Genomic DNA, 13,984 nt, shown 5'->3' with positions numbered 1-13,984 from the left:
CTCCCTCCAGCCCTCCTTCCCCCTTGGGCACACACTCTTATAAATAAAATCTTTAAGAAAAAGTTCTGAGATTCAGAATCCAATAGAATGGTGGTATCACTAGCAAGTAAAGTGAAGAAGTCACTTTATTTAGATTTAGAACAGTTCTGGAGACAGAGGAGGTAATGTTTTCACCGTTGGTCATGGTGGTTTCAAAGTAACAATGACACAGATAGATGGAAATGCGAGACTATATAAAAGATGTACATCCTTTTATTTATTTATTTATTATTATTTTTAAAATTCTATTTATTTATTTGACAAAGAGATCACAAGTAGACAAAGAGGCAGGCAGAGAGAGAGGAAGAAGCAGGCTCCCCACTGAGCAGAGAGCCTGATGTGGGGCTCAATCCCAGGACCCTGAGAACACGACCTGAGCTGAGGGCAGAGGCTCAACCCACCGAACCACCCAGGTGACCCTATACATCCTTTTAGACCAACCTTAACATTGACTGAATGATAAACACAATGCTTTGCTATCTATTTTGATAACAAAATAATACAGTCCACTGTGCCTTAAAAGGATGACCTTTGAAATCCATTTTTTTTGTTTTGACAGAAGTATGCATTGTAAAAGTTCCAGTACAGCCATACTCTGAGGACTTGAGACACTATTGAGTTTTAAGATTTGCACATCCTGAGCAAAGTGTGAGGTGATGAGAGTACCACCTATGTTCTCTATCTTAACTGCTCTGCCATCACTGCATAAAAACAGTCACAGACAATATATAAATGAATGAGCATCGCAACAAGCAAAGTGAGGTACACTATGGGCATTTTATGACAAGGGGCCAGAGACTGAAATTCCTATCAATGCATGGGATAATCAGTTCTTTCAAGCACAGAACCAATTGATATTGCACAGAACTTCAGAACGTCCTACAAACATTTACGTATATAGAAAAGTTATGAACTTAGAATCCAACTCCCTAGTATATATAAATACCAAAAAATTGCAGCTTTTTTTAAAAGACTTTATTTCGGGCGCCTGGGTGGCTCAGTGGGTTAAGCCACTGCCTTCGGCTCAGGTCATGATCTCAGGGTCCTGAGATCGAGTCCCGCATCGGGCTCTCTGCTCAGCAGGGAGCCTGCTTCCCTCTCTCTCTCTCTGCCTGCCCCTCTGCCTACTTGTGATCTCTCTCTGTCAAATAAATAAATAAAATCTTTAAAAAAAAAAAAAAAAGAGTATCCAAATTACTGAGAAACATATTCATATTAAAAAAAAAAAAAAGACTTTATTTCTTTGTCTCAGAGTGAGAGAGGGAAAGGGCAAGCATGGGGAGTGGCAGAGTGAGAGGGAGAAGCAGGCTCTCAGCAGAGCAAGGAGTCTAACGCGGGGCTCGATCCTGAGCCAAAGGTAGATGCTTAATCGACCACCCAGGTGCCCCAAAACTGTTAAAGCTTTAACACATGAATGTCTAATGAATGTGACTACCATATAAACTGAAGAAAACTTTAGTAAGAGCTCATCATTTCAGAAAATCATGTTATTGCCAGTAATGCCGCTTGTTAATGGAATTTAGGTTGATGATCAATATACCTGCTTTTGTATCCAGAACACTTGCAGTGATACTGCAGGTAAAAACATCTAACTACTTCATTGTCTTCTATAGTCAATACCAAGCTTTTTCATTTTGAAACACAACTATTTTGTTATAATTTAGTTTTCTACATTTATTTCCTTATAATATTATAGCATTATTTTTATATTCTTAAATTTGCACAAGCAAGTTGATTAAATAATCTTTGCATTTCCATTTCAGGTTAATAAAATTCTATTAGAAAATATCTGTTTAAAATAAAGTAGAGTTGGGTATGATCATTAGTCTAGAATATCCGTAGTCAAGAGGCACATAAGTATTTTTTTTTTACATATCTGTCTAAAAGCAAATCTTGCAATTTTCTGTCTAGGAAACATAAACTTGTTCTAAACATTTTGAGAGTTAAGAAAGGGGGGTCAGCAGTCTCCCTATTTAGTATGCAGACTTTCATTATGCCTCCACTCCATTTTCTGTACAGATCCTCAAGCTCTGCCTTCAGTAATTCTAGAACCTAGAATCTTTATTTTATTCCCTCTGAAGAGTAAATCTGCAATATTCTCACAGGGTGAGACAGTGGTTATCACACAGCTATGCCACATAAGCAAAAAATCCGGGAACTCTAACTACTTCTGCAGACTTTCAAACAATCCTTTTGCTGTCAGCTCCACCTTGCATCCTACTTTCAGAGACACTCACTGCCTCAAATTCCTGAGTCTTTCCAGGGTTCTTTGGTGTAAAAAGAGTTGTGTTTGTTATTGATTCTTTCTCTCTGTCCAACAGGCTTAAGTTGCAGCTGCCTAAGTTCTAATGAAAGTAAAACACATGTGTGCTATTTACTATATTTAACTGGAAGCTGCAGTTTTCTGTATTTATATAGTCAAGAAATCTATCAATATTCTCTCTTTTTTTAAGATTTTATTTTAAAGTAATCTGTACACCCAACATAGGACTCAAACCTACAACCCCAAGTTTAAGAGTTGCACACTCTGGGGCACCTGTGGGTCTCAGTCAGTTAAGTGTCATACTCTTGATTTTGGCTCAGATCACTATCTTAAGGTCATGCAACTGAGCCCTGTGCCAGGCTCTGGGCTCAGTGGGGCTTCTGCTTGAGATTCTCTCAATCCCTCTCGGTCTTCCCCTCCCCCGCATGTGCACATACATGTGTACTCTCACCCCCTCTCTAAAAAAGGGGGGGGAGTTGCAAACTACACTGACTGAGCAGCCAGGCACCCCTCAATATTTTCAGTTGTAATTTCTTTTCATATATTTTTGTAGAATAAATTAATAAATTTTATATAGCTTTAACTGAAAATAATCCATAAAAAATATAATGCCAACATGATCACAATAAGAAAAAAAAAATCTAAGGGGCCACCTGGGTGGCTCAGTGGGTTAAAAGCCTCTGCCTTCGGCTCAGGTCATGGTCCCAGGGTCCTGGGATCGAGCAACACATCAGGCTCCCTGCTCTTCTCTCTCTCTCTCTCTGCCTGCCTCTCTGCCTACTTGTAATCTGTCAAACAAATAAATAAAATTAAAAAAAAAAAAAACCCTAAGTAAGTTAATAACTAAAGAAGAAATTGGAAACCCATAGCTAATAAGTGATTATCTATTCCTTTCTGCTATACCTGTTGCTCTTTCATGTTTAATCCAAACTGAACAAATCATTCTATGGAACCAACTATTCACCTAGTAGAGGAAGAAATACCAACTTTACCACTAGCCTCCAAGTACTATGCAGGGGACAGGGTCCATCCTATTATCTCCAGAGCACAGTACAATACCTAGCACGTTACAGACGGTCAACCACTGCTAAATGAATGAATTTTGGAGTAAGACAGTATAATTTGGTGAAGCAAAATAACACATGGGGTTAGTCAACAGAATTATTTAAATAATAATAATAGTCACTGAAGTAGGTAGTTCTAAACAGAGTAGCTGAGTCTAAAATAGAAAATACAAATAAAAATTTTATTGCTATCTATTAAGCTACCCAAATATCACATAACGTACCAGTAAGTACTATATACCAAAGTATCCTAGTCATATTAGATGACTCACATTAATACCAGCTTGGCAAAGACATAAGCCACCTGTCCTTTATACTTCGATAGTAAAATAAACCAGTGATGCGGGAAGGTAATCATGCATATAAGATTTCAAAAGGAATATATTTCATAACACATATTTCAGCCAGCATCTGCTCCAAGCATATGTATTATATGCATATGAAAAATAGGGGCTCTTCTATGTACCTTAGGGATTGTAAAGGACCACCAAATAAATTAGACTGCCTTCCCATTTCATTTTCAGAGGAGCATTATGTTATAGGCCATAAACAAATTATTGCTGCTAACATTACTCTCTAAAAACTTTCATCTAGAATATATATACCTCTCTTCAGACCACCCTCTGCTTTGGAGAAAAAACTAAGCCAAGCTGTTTGTTATGTTTCTGTATCGTTTCCATAGCAAAGGTCTGTGCCTGCTTAATTTAACTAAAGCTGGAGTGTTAAAGCCTGAAGGTCACTATAGGATAAACAAGAGCTTCAATAAGAGCAATTCTATTATCAGTTCTACTAAATTACTTGGGGGGAGGGAATCTGAACATATCAAAAACATGAGAACACATCGCAGAGATACTAAAAATACAAAATTAAATTTCCATAATATAAACTGCCTCAAAGTGAAAATGTACATATAACATCATATAAAAAAATCATCACCAGGGAAAGGATTTCAGTGTATGATGAAATAGAAAGTCTAAATATGAAAAAATTCTGTATTTTTATTTTAATTTTTTAAGATTTATTTATTTACTTCAGAGAGAGATAGAAAGCAAGCGAGAGTGGGGAGGGACAGAAGAAGGAGAATGAAAACTTCAGGCAGACTCCGTGCAGAGTATGGACCCCAAAGTGGGACTCGATACCATGACTGTAAGATCATGACCCAAGGCAAAAGCAAGAGTCAGATGCCACCCACCTGAGTCACCCAAGTGCCCTAACAATCCTCATTTTTAAAATTTCAATAATTTTTGAGAAAAGATTCAAAATATCTATACCTTGGGGTGTCTGGGTGGCTCAGCTATTTAAGCGTTTGTCTTTGGCTCAGGTCACGATCTTCAGGTCCTGAGACTGGCCTGCACCAGGCGCCATGCCCAGTGGGGAGTCTGTTTTTCTCTCTCCCTCTGCCCCTCCCCCCAACTTGTGCGAGCACTCTCAAATTTTAAAAATACAAAATATCTGTGCCTTAATACAACTGTCACTGTATAATAAAATGTATGTGTAGCTTTATGCAATTTTATCCCATGTGTAGATTCACATAACCAACGTCACAGTCAAGATAAGGAACTCTTCCATCACCAAAAAGGAACTCTCTTTTGCTACCCCTTTACATTTGCAATCTTCAACCTCTTCCTGTTCACTGGCTATTAAACCACCACTGCTCAAAACTTTCTGCAATGATAAACATCTTCTACATCTGCATTTTTAAAAAATTCCTGATTTACGTGGAATCAATTCTTGTGTAAAATGTGATGTTTAGGTTCAGATTTATTTTCTGAATGAAAAATAAATGGATGGCCTATGGATGTCCAATTCTCCAACATCATTTGTTAAAAGACAATGTAGGGGCTCCTGGGTGTTTCAGTTGGTTAAGCATCTGACTCTTAATTTTGTCTTAGGTCATGATCTCAGGGTTGTGAAAGCAAGCTGTGTGTCAGGCTTCCGCACTGGTCATGGAGCCTGCTTAAGATTCTCTCTCTCCTTCTCCCTCTGCCCCTTTTATCTCTCCTACCCCTCCTTCCCTAAAAAAAAAAAAAGGACAATGTAGTCATTAAGTCATTAGCCACATGCCTACCAAGTCGTGAAATGCTGTTAATGCAACTAAAGAACTCAATTTCTAATTTTGGTTAATTTTGGATCGAGTTTCACATTAGGGTCCTTGCTTAGTAGGGAGCCTGCTTCTCCCTCTCCCTGCCAGTCCCCCCGGTTATGCAGGCATTCTCTCTTTCTGACAAATAAAATCTTGGGGTGTCTGTGGCTCAGTCATTAAGTGTCTGGGTCCTGAGATCGAGCCCTGCATCAGGCTCCCTGCTCAGTGGGGAAACTGCTTCTCCCTCTCACTCCCTCTGCTTGTGCTCCCTCTTTTACTGCCTCTCCCTCTATCAAATAAGTAAATGAGATCTTTGAAAAATAAAATAAAATCTTTAAAAAAATTAGAAGTAGAATTATTGCATGATCCAGCAATTCCATTTCTTGGTATATACCCCAAAGAACTGAAAGCAGGGTCTCAAAAAGATGTGCACATCCATGTTCACACCAATGTTATTCACAATAACTAAAATGTGGAAGAAATGGAAAAGGGACATTGTATATACAATGATATCTTATGCAGCCCTAAAATGAAGGAAATTCTGATATATGTTACAGCATGGATCAACCTTGAGGACACTATGCTAACTGAAGTAAGCCTATCAGAAAAAGATGAATATTGTATGATTCTACTTATATGAGGTATTTAGAGTTGTCAACATCATAGAGACAAAAGGTAGAATGGTGGTTTCCAATGCCTGGAGGGAGAATGGGGTATAGAATTTCAGTTTAAAGATAAAAAGAGCTTTGGATGGGGCACCTGGGTGGCTCAGTGGGTTAAGCGTCTGCCTTCGGCTCAGGTCATGATCTCAGGGTCTTGGGATCAAGCCCCACATCGGGCTCCCTACCCGGCTGGGAACCTGCTTCTCCCTCTCTCTCTGCTTGCCTCTCTGCCGACTTCTGCCTACTTGTGATCCTCTCTCTCTCTCTGTCAAATAAATAAATAAATAATCTTTAAAAAAAAAAAAGGCTCTGGAAATGGACGGTAGTCAAAGTTGTACAACATTATAAACGTATTTAATACACTAAACTGTATGTGTAAAAATAATTAAGATGGTAAATTTTACATGTATTTTACCACAATAAAAATTTTGAGGGAAAAAGGTATAAAAATTAGGAAGAAAGAAGTAAAACTCATTACTCAAAGATGACTTGACTGCTTAGAAAATCCAAAAGAAGCTAAAATAAACTATTAGGTCAAGAAATATAAAGTAAACATGAAAAATTAATTACATTTCTGTATTCTAGAAAGAGAAAAATACTCAACACTGGAAATAACAAAAGATGTAGAAGATTTCTACTTTGAAAACTACAAAACACTACAAGGAGGAATTAAATAATACCTAAATAAATGGAAGGATAGACCATATTCATGGACTAGAGGCATCAACATTATCAAGAGGGCAATCATAAATAAATAAATAAATAAATAAATGCACTATCCATGAAAAAAGATTAGCAGTTTGGACTTGACTAAAATTTAAAACTTTCATTCATCAAAACACACAACTAAGAAAGTGAAAAAGCAACCAAAATATGAGAAAAAATTTTATTTGTAACACATATCTGACAAAAAACTTCTATTCAAAATATTAACTCCTATAAATCAATAAGAAAAAGAGCTAATTTAAAAACTGGTCAAGAGGGGCGCCTGGGTGGCTCAGGTCATGATCCCAGGGTCCTGGGATGGAGCCCCGCATCGGGCTCTCTGCTCAGCAGGAAACCTGCTTCCTCCTCTCTCTCTGCCTGCCTCTCTGCCTCCTTGTGATCTCTGTCTGTCAAATGGATAAATAAAATCTTTAAAAAAAAAAAAAAACCTGGTCAAGAGATGTGAACAGGCACCTGACAAAAGAGGACAGCCAAATAACTGACAAATACATGAAAAGATGTTCAACATCATTGGTCATTAGGAACCACAAATTAAAACCACTACGATTCCCCTAGAACTCTACTGGAATGGTTAAAAATTACCAGCAAACAAGAACTGGTATGGGTGAGGATGTACAGTAACTGAAACCTTCATATATGGCTAGTTAGGAGTAGAAATTGGTACAGGTACTTTGAAACACCAGCAATTCCACTCTTGGACATATACCAAAAAAAGTGAAGGCTTTGTCTATTAGAAGATAGGTGAAGTGGGCCACCTGGGTACCTGAGTCAGTTAAAGCATCCAACTTCAGCTCAGGACGTGATCTCTAGGTCCTGGGATTGAGCCCTACGTTGGGCTCCCTGTTCACTGGGGAAGTATGCTTTTCCCTCTCCCTCCCCCTGCTTGTGCTTTCTCTCTCTGTCAAATAAATAAATAAAATCTTTAAAAAAAAAAAGGTATAGTATACCTGAAACTAATATAATATTGCATGTTAACTACACTGGAATTAAAATTAAAAAGATATGCAAAAAAAAAAAAAAAGGAAGAGAAAAAATAACATAGCAACTTTATTCATAATACTCCAAAAGTGAACACAAACCAAATATCTATGAATGGGATGACAGATAAAGAAATCACAGCAAATTCATGCAATGGAATACTACACAGCAAAGAAAAAGAACACCCTCCCCCGCACCCAATGGATGATTCTCACAGTCATAATGTTGAATAAAAGAAGCCAGACTCACAAAAACAGACACATAGATCAATGGAACAGAATACAGAGCCCAGAAATAGACCCTCAACTCTATGGTCAATTAATCTTCGACAAAGCAGGAAAGAATGTCCAACGGAAAAAAGGCAGTCTCTTCAACAAATAGTGTTGGGGAAATTGGACAGCCACATGCAGAAAAATGAAACTGGACTATTTTCTTACACCACACATGAAAATAGACTCAAAATGGATAAAGGACCTCAATGTGAGAAAGGCATCCATCAAAATCCTTGAGGAGGGGCGCCTGGGTGGCTCAGTTGGTTGGACGACCTTCGGCTCAGGTCATGATCCTGGAGTCCCAGGATCGAGTCCCATATCAGGCTCCCAGCTCCATGGGGAGTCTGCTTCTCCCTCTGACTTTTTCCTTGCTCATGTTCTCTCTCACTGTCTCTCTCTTAAATAAATAAATAAAATCTTAAAAAAAAAAAAAATCCTTGAGGAGAACACAGGCAGCAATCTCTTCGACCTCAGCCGCAGCAACTTCTTCCTAGGAACATCGCCAAAGGCAAGGGAAGCAAGGGCAAAAATAAACTACTGGGTCTTCATCAAGATCAAAAGCTTTTGCACAGCAAAGGAAACAGTTAATAAAACCAAAAGAAAACTGAGAGAATGGGAGAAGATATTTGCAAATGACATATCAGATAAAGGGCTAGTATGCAAAATCTATAAAGAACTTATCAAACTCAACACCCAAAGAACAAATAATCCAATCAAGAAATGGGCAGAGGACATGAACAGACATTTCTGCAAAGAAGACATCCAGATGGTCAACAGACATATGAAAAAATGCTCCACATCACTTAGCATCAGGGAAATAAAAATCAAAACCACAATGAGATACCACCTCACACCAGTCAGAATGGATAAAATTAACAAGTCAGGGAATGACAGATGCTGGTGAGGATGCAGAGTAAGGGGAATCCTCCTACACTGTTGGTGAGAATGCAAGCTGGTACAGCCACTCTGGGAAACAGTATGGAGGTTCCTCAAAAAGTTGAAAATAGAGCTAGCAATCGCACTACTGGGTATTTACCCTAAAGATACAAAGGTAGTGATCCAAAGGGGGCACGTGCACCCAAATGTTTATAGAAGCAATGTCCACAACAGTCAAACAATGGAAAGAACACAGATGTCCATCAACAGATGAATAGATAAAGAAGATGTGATGTACTACACACACACACACACACACACTGGAATACTATGCAGCCATCAAAAGAAATGAAATCTTGCCATTTGTGGCAATGTGGCTGGAACTAGAAGGTATTATGCTTAGCGAAGTAAGTCAGTCAGAGAAAGACAATTATCATATAATCTCTTTGATATGAGGAAATTGAGAGGCAACATGGGGGTTTGGGGGGTAGGAAAAGAATAAATGAAACAAGATGGGATCGGGAGGGAGTCAAACCATAAGAGACTCTTAATCTCACAAAACAAACTTAGGGTTGCTGGGGAGGGGTGGGTAGGGAAAGAGTGGTTGGGTTATGGACATTGGGGAGGGTATGTGCTATGGTTAGTGCTGTGAAGTATATAAACCTGGCAATTCAGACCTGTACCCCTGGGGCCAATAATACATTATATGTTAATTAAAAAATTTAAAAAAAAAGCCAGACTGAAAATAGGACATCTTGTATGATACAATTTATATGAAATTCAAGAATTAAAAGACAAATCTATAATGATAAGACGTCAGAAGCAAGATTACCTTTGGCTGGGGGATACAAATTAGGAATGACACAAGGGAATCTTCTGGGTGCTTAAAATATTCCATAAACTTGGGCGTCCTACTCTTGGTTTTGGTTTTGGCTCAGGTTGTAATCTCATAGTGGTGGGACTAAGCCCCAAGTTAGGCTCCACACTCAGTATAAGTCTGCTTAAGACTCTCTTTATGTCTCCCTCTGCCCCTCCCTCCTCAAATAAATCTTTAAAAATATAACATATTCTATATCTTAACCTTTGTGGTATTTTATGGGTGTGCGCATGTGTTAAAAATTCACTGAGCTGTGTATGTTAAGATTTATACTTTAGTGGCAATCTTACACAGCAATAAAATGTCCAAAAAAAAAAAAAAAAGCCAATACACAGCGAAATCAGGGCCCTTTGGTGGGGAGGGTCCTTGAGAACGAAGCACACAACTCTTATGTGAGATGAGTCAGACCAATAAGGAATGACAAATGATGTCTTCCTTTCCTATTACAAAATTCTCAAAACAGCAGAGATATCTACAAAATGTCATTTTAGTTGCCAGAAAAGGGCCTCCTCTGTTAGAAGGAAAAATGAGGTCTCAGAAATAGGCATAAACAAATTAAGTGTCCATACAAAGCACACAACCCTGTGAGTGTGGTACAGTACACAGAATCAGGCATCAGTTTTATTTCCAATTTGCAATGACCGCCTCTGATCATGCAATACTTGTTTTCTTCTGATTATTAGAAAAAGAGAGAACTTCTGGATAAAGACCAAAGGAATGTAGTAGTATCACAATCTTCTTCCCCCAATACCTAACAAAATAAACAAAATATATATGTCTGTGGTGATAGCAGGGACAGTCTGAGAAATGCAAAACAGATGATTAAGATTCTGATTTGTGTGGCAGAACTGCTAACTAATCCATACCTTTACCCACCAGGAAGAGTAGTAAGAATAAATAAAATTAATAAGTAAATTAATGGAATAAAAGTCATAAAGTGAGAAAATAAAACAGAAAATGCTAACTAATGCTAACTAATTTACAGCCTTTTATCCCCCATGTTGTTTGAGAACTTTGGTCTATAGCCTGAGGAGATTAGGGTAAACAGGGACAGAATTAGTTAAAGGTTGGCCTTGTTGAGTTTAGCTCAAGAGAGTTAACAGTATTCATGTATGTATTATGGCCCACTCCCATTACTCCAGTATATATCATATTTTCAGGAGCTGTGCTTTTTCCCCTAGCACAGCTGAGACCTGGAAGATCGTAAGCACTCCTGACCTTTTCTGTCTCTGCCAAAGGGCCTGGAGCAGAAGGTAGTATTTTTCATTCTTAAGGAAAAATTTTTTCTTGACTTTTTGCAGGGATGGTTACTTACAATTATGATTTACTTTGCTGCAAATTAGTTAAAAATAGAGAGAAAGAGAGTGTGAGATTTAAGCCAGACACAGGAGTTGATCCCACCACCATGAGATCATGACTTGAGCCGAAATCAAGAGTTGGAAACTTAGCCCACTGAGCCACCCAGGTGCCCAGAGAGAGAACCAGTTTTTAATTAAAGGAATACTGTGGAAACAAATCACTTGGACTTAAAAAAAAATTTTGTTCATTTAAGCTCTTGAGAATAATTTCTTTCGGGGCACCTGGGTGGCTCAGTGGGTTAAGCCTCTGCCTTTGGCTCAGGTCATGATCCCAGGGTCCTGGGATTGAGCCCTACATCAGGCTCTCTGCTCAGCAGGGAGCCTGCTTCCCCACCCCCTTTCTCTCTGCCTGCCTCTCTCCTTGTGATCTCTCTGTCAAATAAGTAAATAAATAAAACCTTTAAAAAAATAATTTCTTTCTTGGTAAGAAAAATCAAAGATACAGGAAACGAGGCAAAGAATCATCTCCCTTAATCTAAGTGACATAAACTCTTAGATTAAGGGCGAAATATGACTCTAACAAATAGAAGAATTCCTAAGACAACTGACATAAAGCACTGAATAAATATAAGATATGCAACATAATGACTTGACTTACATAAATTACAAATTGATTACCACGATAAATTTAGCTACATTCATCACCTGATATAATTACCAAAACTGAGAGAGAGAGAACCAAAACGTTCTTTTCCTTGTGATAAAAGCTTTCGGATATACTCACAGCAAATTTCAAATATATCATAGAGCAGTGTTAACTATAGTCATGTTGTATGCTATATCCTCAGTACTCATTTATACTATAACTGGAAGTCTGTACCTCCTGACCACCTTCAACCAGTTCCGTCACTGATAACCACAAATCTGATTTCTTTATTTTTTAAAAGATTTACTTATTGGGCGCCTGGGTAGCTCAGTGGGTTAAAGCCGCTGCCTTCAGCTTAGGTTATGATCTCAGGGTCCTGGGATCGAGGCCCATGTCGGGCTATCGTCTCAGCAGGGAGCCTGCTTCCACCTCTCTGCCTACTTGTGACTTTTCTCTCTGTCAAATAAATAAATAAATAAATAAAATCTTTTAAAAAATAATAAAAATAAAAAGATTTACTTGTTTATTTGAGAGAGAAAGAAAGAGAGAATGCACATGGGAGGAGAGGGAGAGGGAAAGAATCCCAAGCAGACTCCCTGCCAAGCATGGAGCCCAGCACAGGGCTTGAAATCACGATCCCAAGATTGTGAGTCAAGTCGAAACCAAGAGTCAGATGCTCAATCAACTAAGGCACCCAGGCTCCCCCTGATTTCTTTCTATAACTGACATTTCCTGCTACAAGTCATTTTAACACCCCCCCCAAAATGTAAAGTTTGTCAAGAACTATGAAATACTGTTTATTTACAGGATGACAGTTCATATATCAGGTGATGAATGTAGCTAAATTTATCATGGTAATCAATTTGTAATTTATGTAAGTCAAGTCATTATGCTGCATATCTTAAATTTATTCAGTGCTTTATGTCAGTTGTCTTAGGAATTCTGCCATTTGTTAGAGTCATATTTCGCTCTTAATCTAAGAGTTTATGTCACTTAGATTAAGGGAGATGATTCTTTGCCTCGTTTCCTGTATCTTTGATTTTTCTTACCATTTGTTCTAGCTCACCTCAGATATAATTAATTTCTCCACAATACACAATGCCATTAAGACAAGTTCTGACAAAGAAAATGGGTGACTCAATGTTTTTATACACAGCCATTCTGCTATTTGAGTATTTAAGGCAACAAACATTCTCAAAAATGAAAGAATCCAACAAACACAGAATCCAAAGCCCTCCTTAAACAAAAACACCTAACAGTGAAATAAGTAAAAATTAGTAGTAACTATTGTATCCAACTAAATATAGGACTAAAGCTAAACAATGGGGAATGACAGGGTATAAGGATGGGAAGATGGCTCTGCATCAGCAGGAAAATAATATAAGCAACAAAATTCAGGAGGTAGTGGGTAGAGGAGAAGTTTAAGACAGACAATCACCTAATCTTTCAAGCAGGGAATCAATTCAAACCATTAAACAATGATTCAGTTTCTCAATAATATTATCTTTGACCTTAGATCTTTTTAGGACCTCTGACCATGAAGAGCAATATCTAAGATTTAGTAGTTCTCAGTTTTACTTCTGTTTCATTTTTAAAATGTTTCATTCAAATAAAATTAAAGTAATAGTCAACTATTATGACTCAAAATTTACATATTAGATATATTTCACACACTCAACTATTATATAATTTTTATGATTTCATGTTAGTTTTATTTTCTAATAAATTCAGATAAAAATTAGTTAAATATTTTAGTCACAAAGATGTTCAGTATAATCTTATCCTTAAAAAATTCACTCTATTTTCTAGCCATCCATTCAGTCTTTCACTAACTATACAGAGAAAATTATCTACAATGTTAATCAAATATTAATAACAACTACTTATTTCTGGGTTTTTTAAAAAAAGATTTTATTTATTTGATAGAAAGAGAGCACAAGCAGGGGGGAGCAGCAGGCAGATAGAGAAGCAGGGAACTTCTCAGCAGGGAGCCAGTGCGAGGCTTGATCCCAGGATCCCAGGATCATGACCTGAACCAAAGACAGACACTTAACCAAGTGAGCCACCCAGTGCCCCATTCTGAGGGGCTTAGATTTGGGGTAATTTATTGCTTTATTCTACTTTTCTGGTATTACTTGGATTTTAAATGGGCATGTATTACACTTAAAAGCTTAATACAGCCATGATTTTGTTTTTTGTT

The 13,984-nt window shown here is 37.8% G+C and overlaps 1 protein-coding gene across 2 annotated transcripts in view; it reads right to left on the bottom strand.

The window, feature by feature from the left end:
* NFATC3 (nuclear factor of activated T cells 3) overlaps positions 1-13,984 on the bottom strand; it is a 133,727-nt gene that overhangs the window by 71,305 nt on the left and 48,438 nt on the right. The window lies entirely within an intron of this gene.

This window comes from Mustela putorius, unplaced genomic scaffold (genome assembly GCF_011764305.1).
Source record: "Mustela putorius furo isolate JIRA1106 unplaced genomic scaffold, ASM1176430v1.1 tig00000174_pilon_pilon_pilon, whole genome shotgun sequence".
Classification (NCBI taxonomy): domain Eukaryota; kingdom Metazoa; phylum Chordata; class Mammalia; order Carnivora; family Mustelidae; genus Mustela; species Mustela putorius.
This window is presented reverse-complemented; position numbering and strand designations above follow the sequence as displayed.